Here is a 9,312-nt window from a genome sequence, read left to right on the forward strand (position 1 = left end):
AGGTTTGAATTGCCGGCCTTTGACTTTTCGTTCGTTGGCACAAGTCACAATTCTCGTGTCTATAGTTCTTGCGTTATTTACCTGAACGTTATTTAACTGATTCGTAGTTAACTTTGATTTTTATATCCTGTAACATCCTCCTCGCCTCCCTCTCTCTTTCTCTTAAAACAAATTGGTCTAAGAAGGTTGTTATTGATAAAAGACTGGTGATTGGGGGTCGGTTGAGAAAAGGTAAAAAGAGAGAAGACTGATAAGGATAAATAAACACGAAGATAACATTAACATCACCTATCAAAGACAGACGGGAAAAAGTGGTAAAAATGACAGCTAAAAGGAGAGAAAATAGAGTGAACAAATGCATAGGAAAAGAACGAATGAGACAAAGAAAAAAGAAGAAAACAAGTACATGAGCAAAGTGAGAAAAATATGGAGAAAGAAAGAATAAAAATATAAAAGGAACGAACGAAACAGAACACAAGAACGAAAGGATTAAGGAATAAACAAAAGAGAATAAAAGAACGAAAGAATAAAGGAATAAACAGAAGAGAATGAAAGCTTAAAGGAATAAATGGAAGAGAACGAAAGAATGAAAAAATAAAGGAATGAATAGAAAATGTTCTGGCCGTTTGCCATACATTTGTATATAATTTATCCGATCGTTCTTATTCTTTGTCTCAAATCCTATATTTTTATTGACGAACATAATGAGTTTTCGTTCTCTGTGAAGAAAAAGAGGTGAAAACCAGTAATCTCTCTCTCTCTCTCTCTCTCTCTCTCTCTCTCTCTCTATATATATATATATATATATATATATATATATATATATATATATATATACGAACTTAACTTTTGTATAAGCAATATCGCCTGAAGGGGTCTCTAGAATTCCAAAACAAAGTAAGAATGTAAAAAAGATAATTGGGAGAGATGAGAAGATCGGCAAGTCAAAAACACTAAAAGCTTACATTAAAGATAATAATCAGAGAAAAATTCGTCCCAAGCAAAATAAAAAAGAACAAAAAACGAAACACATCTATCATCACGTTGGAAAATTCTAAAGCCATCATCTTAGATCTTTTGACTCCAAACTCCAAACCAGATAAACTCAAATAAAATATGTACACACACGCGCGCACACACACACACACACACACACACACACACACACACACACACACACACACACACACACATATATATATAACATACTCAAATGTTTTTTAATTATTATTATTACAAAACTAAGATGCTTCTTTTTTGCTTATTTTACCTATTGTATCGGGGAAGAATTCGTGAGCATTGTAAAACCTTGCTCATTAAATGGAGATGATTTACAATTGATGAGTTTTGTCAGTTTTCTTATCATTTGGCATAAATTTGTAAAAATTGATCTGATCGTTTTGATTTTGAGCTCAATTGGTCGAGCGTTCTGTGATCCAATTTTTGAAACGTAAAATCCAAAATCGAACGATACTTTGGGGCATGGTTCCTTCTCCACACAACACAAACCCCACGATCTTAACAGTACAATTAAATGCAAAAAAAAAAAAAAATGGTGTCGAAAATACTCAGATTACTCTACTTCACAATTCTGTCTTTTTTTTCTGAAAATATAAAAAAAATCATGAAAATAAAAAATTTCGACAAAACATTGTAAAGTAGGTATATCTGTCAGATAACGTAAACCATTTTTTTTATAAATATGTTTTATCCATGCCTAAAGTTTTAGATTAAAAAAATAAAAACAAAACTCTCATAAATTATTCAACCAATATATAATATACTTACTATATTTCCGGTTCAATTTATTTAAAAAAATGTTTAATCTAATTTTTTTAATATGTAGAAATTCTTTAATGGTCACTTTATGCAGGGTGGAACAATAAAGTGTCGCCTTAAAGAAAAAAAAAACAATACAGCTTTATTTACAAACTTTTATTTAAAAAAATAAATTCAGATAACCTGATTATATAACGAATGGCGGTGATCAGGCTGGCTTTGGTGTTGTGGGAGATCATGTCGATGAGGTTCTCGACGTATGACCAAACAAAGAAGTCCAGCGGATTCAGGTCGGGGGAAGAGGGGCAGTGTGATAGAGGTACAAAGTCGTAGAAACTTGAAACTAAGCCTGGGTCTCTTTGGACTTGTGGGCCGGCGCTGAGTCTTGCTGCCACACTCAGGGTCTGCCAGCGGCTACCTGATTGCACCAGGAAATCACCACACTCTTCAACACACCCAGATACACTTTGGTGTTGACTTTCAAGCCGACTTCAAAGATGTGAGGTGGTCTGATGTGTCTCTCACTTGAAACCACACCAAAGACTTTAACCGTGGCCAGAAACTTTGTTTTCATCACCCTGGGCACGTCCCTGTTATTCGTGGCAATCCAGCGATGCATTTTGAGGGTGCTGGCAATGGTCCTGTTGTCATAACTTGGATCAGTAGAGAGCATGAGTTGTACAGTGGCGCATCTCCAATCTCGTTCGTTGAACATCGTATCACTTTCAGATATGATATAAGGCTGCTATCGCTCTTGGGATTTGTACATTACTAGCTAGCTAGTAGATGGTCTGCAACAACAACAAAAAAAAGAACAACCATTTTTCATCAAACGGAAATGGAATCATGTTGTCATTTCTAGGACGATAATTTTATCGTATTACCCTGTAGGAAAAATACAATAATGAAGGATGTTGATTAAATGAAGTAAATATAGTGTTAGTCGACGACAGTATTGAAACCGTAAAACAATTTATTTTTGTGGTAACTGGCATTTCCGAGGCTTATTCGTGAAATCTCGTTACGGTCCGTTAATCTGAAAGCAAGTGTTCACCTTATTCCTTTTTTTCTTAGTGTAAATGTTGTTTGAAGTTGAATTAGAATGTGTAAGTTAAGGTGCCAGTACAATGCAGACTTTTCAATAACTCATATCCTCAGTCAAATCAACTCAACGCTTACACGGGGGGGGGGTCTTATTCATGTCACGCGAGTCACGCGAGTCACGCGCCATCTTTGTAATTGGAACATTTGAAATATAAATCACCGTTTAAAGCCACACGGATTTTCTAATGACACCATCTCACAAGGAAAGAAAAAGAAAAAAACAAACTGATTCCATGCCCAATGAAAACATATATCGTGGAAACTAAATTGATTCTAATGTTTAAATAAATTTATGTTTTTTTTTTTAAATCTTCATAGACATGCTAATTCAAATTCACACAACGCTTACTCCGAGGTTAAAAATCTCCCTCATTTCAGACGAGTTATTAGCGATCCTCCAGATTGGAATATTTGAAAAGAAAATCACTGTTTCAAATCGCATGGCTTATTTAAAATTAAAAATCGGTGTTGTATTGGCTTCTTAACTTACATATATTGACATAATCACGTTGACACACCGGTTCTCGTTAGATCACTGAAGTTAAACAACGTACAGACAGGTCAGTACAATTTGGGAATACCAGGCCCTGCATGCATGGAGAACGTCCACACAACAGCAAGAACCGCAAAAACCTAACGGCGTGATCCCCGCTAAACGGGATATACATGTGATTGGTGTTCACTTATCAATTAAATATTCATTTGACACTTCCCCCTTCGGAGGAAGCCAATTCAATCAGCTTAGGGCGAATGCCGCTGGTATGTTTTTTTCTCAACTTACAATTTTATTCTCTTATGTTCTGGATGCACCTACTTGAGCCCGACAGATATAAAGGCCACCGAAATGGCTCAGTTTCTGCAAGACTGGTTGTCAGTAACGGATCCTCGACTAGTATCTGCCAGTCAAAAGTCTTCGAGAAACAATCTTCTCCAACCTTGCCTTATGCTGATTGAGTGCACATATTTTTTTATGGAAATAACTCCGGACAAGAGAAGGAACCATTTAGTGTAAGGAGCTAAGAAAATACTACTTCGAAGTAAAAAAACAAAACAAAAACAAAACTAGTCAACAATAAGTGTCAGATGGGTTCAGAAAACAACAATTCTTTCACTTTGTCAAGGATTTTTCTTTAATGGGAAAAAGAGTAGAAAGTAGCCTCTGCGTATACTTTCAACAACTTCATACGTTTTGCCTCCCACATTTATCCTTTACTTTTCACATTCCAGGATCGATGTTTGTGGGGAAGATGTATTATTGTTTTCGGGGTAGAAATCTATTCATATAATGCATCATCGTTGGCTAATTTTTACGGTAAAGTTCTATTTATTTTAGCTCTTTACATCGAATGGCTTCATGCCTTGTCTGAAGCGATATTCAGAAAAAATTTAATTGTTTACACATCGTCAAGTTAACGAAGTTAGGAAGTCGGTTAAAAAACTATTGACTATTGAAAACCGACGATTATTAATTCTAGCTAATACAAGATTTTAATCCAAAATTTGAAAATATTTAAATCGGTAAATATAAATTGAATCATTATATACCAGAATGGATCATATAAAGAATAATCTCTGCACATCTATACCGTTGTTGCTACCTATGTACGTGTGAAACTATGTGCTCCCTGTTAACAACAGCACGGGTTCACACACACACACACACACACACACACACACACACACACACACACACACACACATATATATATATATATGACAATAGAAAACAAAAACTCCGAAATATTCTACAAATATCAGTTGGATTCTGGCTGCGTGTGTGACACAATCACAGCCAATGACCCTCGCAACGCTAATGTCCACATCTTAATTTTTTCTGTCAAACATGGGTTTGTCAATCAGTCGATCGATTCATCTCCTCATATCGGCCTCTCCCCTAAAATTTTCCATCTAGTCCAAGCCGTAACCTACCAGCCACTGTAGACCACTAAACAGAAAACTGTCCTTAACTGTCGCAAACTCAAGACTGTCTGAAAACGTTCCTTAACTGTTGTAAAAATCTCTCCCTTTCATAAAGCTATCCATAGACTATCTCGAAATATACTGACCTCTATGTTCGATCTTTTGTCCCAGTTATCGACACACCTTGATTAAAAGTTCTTTTTAGGTGTCCTTTGTGTGCCTTGGTGAAACACGTCCTCTCATTGTCTTTCTATGAATCTAACTCTCTATACTTTTGTTTTGTTGATCAACTTATTTCCTCTGTTTCTTACACTTTTTCCTGTTTATTTTTTTATTTCCTAACGTTTTAGGGCAAAACGTTGATAAGTACATACCTTCCTCTACCACTGATTTCTTACGTTACCGTTACTTCATCAAATTTACACGCGGAAAGCCACACATTTTTACTCCCAAATCAAAATAGAGATGAACTTCAAATAACAAGACTGTCCCCCCTCCAAAAAAACAAAACAAAAACAAAACAAAAACAGATGACATTCAAATCAAAATAGATCATATGTGCGTGTTTTTAAGCGTCTGATCATACAAGAGTTAATCACTCTTTTATGCATTCGTTTGCATCATTGTTGTATTGTGAAATGTCTTTCAAGCTGCACCGGTTGTGCAGTAGAGTTGCATCGTGTGGTCCTCCTATCTACATTCACAGATGAATGGGTCAGTCTTACAGCTTCATCTGAAATTCATAACAGTTTTGGATCGATCCCATTCCTGTTCTCAGGCGGTGAAGTGTTTTCCCACTTAGAACCTGGGTGCTTCTGAACTGGGGCGGTGCGTCTCGAAAGGGAAGATTCCCATGTCAGTAGGAGGTGGGGGGGAATTTTCTAGCACTCTGATCTACAGTTGTAGTCTGATCTTTCCCTGAGACGCGGTCAACAATAAATGTTAGATGAATCCAGAAAACGGCAATTCTTCCAAGTTGTCAGCGATTTTTCTTCAAAGAGAACAAAAGAGTAGAATGTAGACTTTGTGTAGACTTTCAGCAGTCTCGTAACTTATGCTTCCCATATTTTATCCTTTACTTCTCATATTCCATAATCGATGTTTCTGATAAAGAAGAGGGTCGCTGTTTTCTGAGTTGAAATCTATCTATATAAAACTTATCGTTTAGCTGTATTTTTTTTTTACCTTAAAGTGGTATTGTTTTAGCTCTTTACGTCAAATAGCTTCCTGCCTTGTCTGGAGCGATCTCCATAATAAAGAAATAGAGAAACGTTTCAGAGAAAGTAAAAAAAAAAAAACTACAAACATTAATATCGGCTATACAGTAGAGGACAGACAAGGCAGTGTTGCATCGTATGATCCTCATCTCCAAATTCGCACGTTTGAGTCAATTTTTTAGTCCCATCAATGTAGAGCGTTCACGTCGCGATCCATGTCAAATAATATTTACTATTACCTGCGATTTCTATCAAACACATTAAAGGAAGCTACTATTTCGTATAAATACAATTCTCTTTAACATTCCACATTTAAATGAATATTTTTATTCTACTTCTTTTTTCGGTGTCTTTAAAGCATGTCTTCATACAACTTTTTATCATATTTTTTACGCATTCCTTTACATTATTGTTGTATTCTGCGGGATCTTTTAAGCAGCAGCGGTTGGGTAGAAGAAGGCAAACAGCGGGTTGTTAAATTATGTGATCCTTCTATCCACATTCACAGATAATTGGATCAGTCTTGTAGTCTCATCTTCGTATTCCTAACAACATTTGATCAATATCATTCCTATTCTCAGGCGGTGGAGTGTTATCTCACTAAAATCAGGATTCTTCTGAACTGGGACGAAGTCTGATCTTTCCCTGAGACGTTATTAGAGGTTCCACATGTTTGTGCAAGATTTTCATTGAATAAGTCTTGGACCATCGGTTCACATCCATGAAGGGGGCAGTGTTCATCACCGATAGAATTAAAAAAGTAAAGAAAAAAAGAAAAAATTGGAAAGAGATTAACTGCAAGTTAAAAACTATCAACTTCAATTTAACAATATCAATTTATATTATTTCGATTATTCGAACTATTAATTGCCATATTGGATGATATTCTTACAACATTTCGGCTGATGTAATCGCCGACCTCCAGATGTATCTTGCTGAAGTCAGAATCTTTCTATCGATCTCGGGAATCTGTATAGAATTTTGAATGTAACTCTCTATTAAGTTCACGTGGATAGCACGCTCTCGTTTCGTATACCACGACTGGGTAGAAGTTGTAATTGTATTCTTAGTGTCGTCTGCACTTAACCTTCAGAAGGCTTTCACTTAGAACTGATTAAACTTAGCATTTATATCCGTTAAGCCGCAATAATCCAAATTTTCAATTATCACCTGAAAATTTCCGAAAAAAATATCAAGTTCAAATTAAAAAAGACTAATTTTAAATTAAAAAAAAAAATAATAATAATAATGTCCGCAACTTATACTCGTTCTTTTTTTATTCTCGAAAAATATTTCGATTTGTATTTCAGTTATCTTTACATCTTTAAAAGGCATCACCATTACTTGGGATGCTTATTTATTCTTTTCATTTCGTTTTTATTCGAAAAGACAGCACTGTGAAATACCCTTCAACACGGGTTTAATATATATATATATATATATATATATATATATATATATATATATATATATATATATATAAATAAATTTTACAATAAAATTTATTGCATCCACGCACGCACGCACACACACACACACATCGATTTATTGAATGTCGACATTTCTGGATATTTAGTGTCCCAGTTTTTAACCTGAACATAAATACAATGACTATTGTAAATATTGTATCGTAGATTCAATGTTTTATTTACAGCAAGGTGTTTTATTCACAACATTTTAATGAATAAGGAACTTAAGACTTGTCGATTTCACAGTCTTTGTCAATAATCCCCGAAGAAAATGGTGTTGAAAGATATACCCTAAAATACTGACGATTTGTGTACGGATTCTATCACCACTTTCACTATGGAAAAACTAATACTAAAAAAAACAGTGTACTCTTGCAGTATTTGAACTGGATCCTCGGGATTTTCCGTTAATCATGGCTCGGGCTCGACAAGCAATTACCGGATTAAGCCAAAGCGAAGTAACAGACGCAGACGAATTCCAAAACGGAAAAAAAGAAAATGGGAATACAATAAATAAAAAAGAAGCAAAACCTTCCATAAATTTACTGAATATATATTGTTTTCTAGAAAAGTTTCATTTTTTATTGTTTATTAAATGTTTATTATTTTTTCTGCAATTTTTTTATTCAATCGTTTTTTTTTTTTTTTTTCAAGAAAAGATTATTTTTTTTAACCGTAAATTGTTAGGTGAAAGTACTATTTTAAAAAAAATTACATTTTTGGGCGTGTTTCAAGAAAATTTGCAGCAAACGTTTTATTTTTTGTCAACAGAAGTTGTTTTAATATAAGAAAAGATGAATGACTCTATGCAAACTGTAAATTGTTTGATGAAAGTACAATTTTTTAAAAAAGAAAACTTACAATTTATCATTTGTTTTCAACAAATGTTTCGTCTCCACATATATTCAATTAGATATGTACCTCGAAGCTCCCGGTTGTTTTTTGTTTCACTGTTTTGCTTCTTTCCACATCATTTCTACGTGATTCGTTGTTGCCTTCGTCACGGGGTCTACAAAATGTAGACTATGATTCATAGTTAGGTAGTGGAATCCTTCTCCTCCAACTTTGTTATAGACCTTCCAACAGTCGAATACGACCGTGGTCCCCCGACAGAATATATTTGTTTATTATTTGAAGTAGGGTTTCGGCGTTTCGGTTTGGTACGATTTAGCGTTTCCATATTTGAACAAAACTCGGTTTAATCCAGTGATTGCCGGTCGAAATCGGGTCATGATTGGCAGAAAACCCCGAGGATCCAGGTCAAATACTGCAAGAGTACCCAAAAACAGAACACTGCAAGTAATAAAAACGTTTGATGATCACCTTCTACAAGTAAAATAGTAATCTTGAGATTTATATTTTTCTTTACGATTAGTTTAAATAATTTTTTTTTTACAATTTTTTTGTAATTAAATTAACTATTAAATAATCAGTTGTCCCTGCGTTTTGTTTACATATGCAATGAAAGAACTACTACTACTACTACTACTACTACGATTACGACTACGACTACCGTATTTGGATGAATTCTCTTAGATTTTACGCATGCGCACTATGTGTATTAGGAATGTTACGGTCATGCTAACTAAGGAAAGGCTAGTTAGCAAATATCGAATAGGTATTATAACATGGAATTTTCTCCATTTTAGAAAATGGTCTAAATCTTATTTCTTCTTTTTTCAGTGAAATAAACTCTTGGATTTTCTGAAACATCTCACCGGCTTCTAAGTGTCTCTATCAATTAATTCGTTTGTCTTCACTGGTGCTCATAATTGAAATAAACCTGTTCTATTGGAAAGGTTCCAACATAATGATAAATGAAA

At 34.6% G+C, this 9,312-nt stretch overlaps 1 protein-coding gene across 1 annotated transcript in view; it reads right to left on the bottom strand.

Moving 5' to 3' along the window:
- Positions 1–8,371, bottom strand: part of LOC145277663 (sodium-dependent phosphate transport protein 2B-like) — a 159,890-nt gene extending 151,519 nt beyond the window's left edge. The window contains exon 1 of the mRNA XM_080129324.1: positions 8,351–8,371. The gene's annotated coding sequence lies outside the window, so the exon portion shown is untranslated. The remainder of the gene's footprint in view (positions 1–8,350) is intronic.
- Between the last annotated feature and the right edge of the window lie 941 nt (positions 8,372–9,312).

Source organism: Euprymna scolopes, chromosome 6 (assembly GCF_053919585.1).
Source record: "Euprymna scolopes isolate OS-2025 chromosome 6, ASM5391958v1, whole genome shotgun sequence".
In the NCBI taxonomy this organism is placed as follows: Eukaryota; Metazoa; Mollusca; class Cephalopoda; order Sepiida; family Sepiolidae; genus Euprymna; species Euprymna scolopes.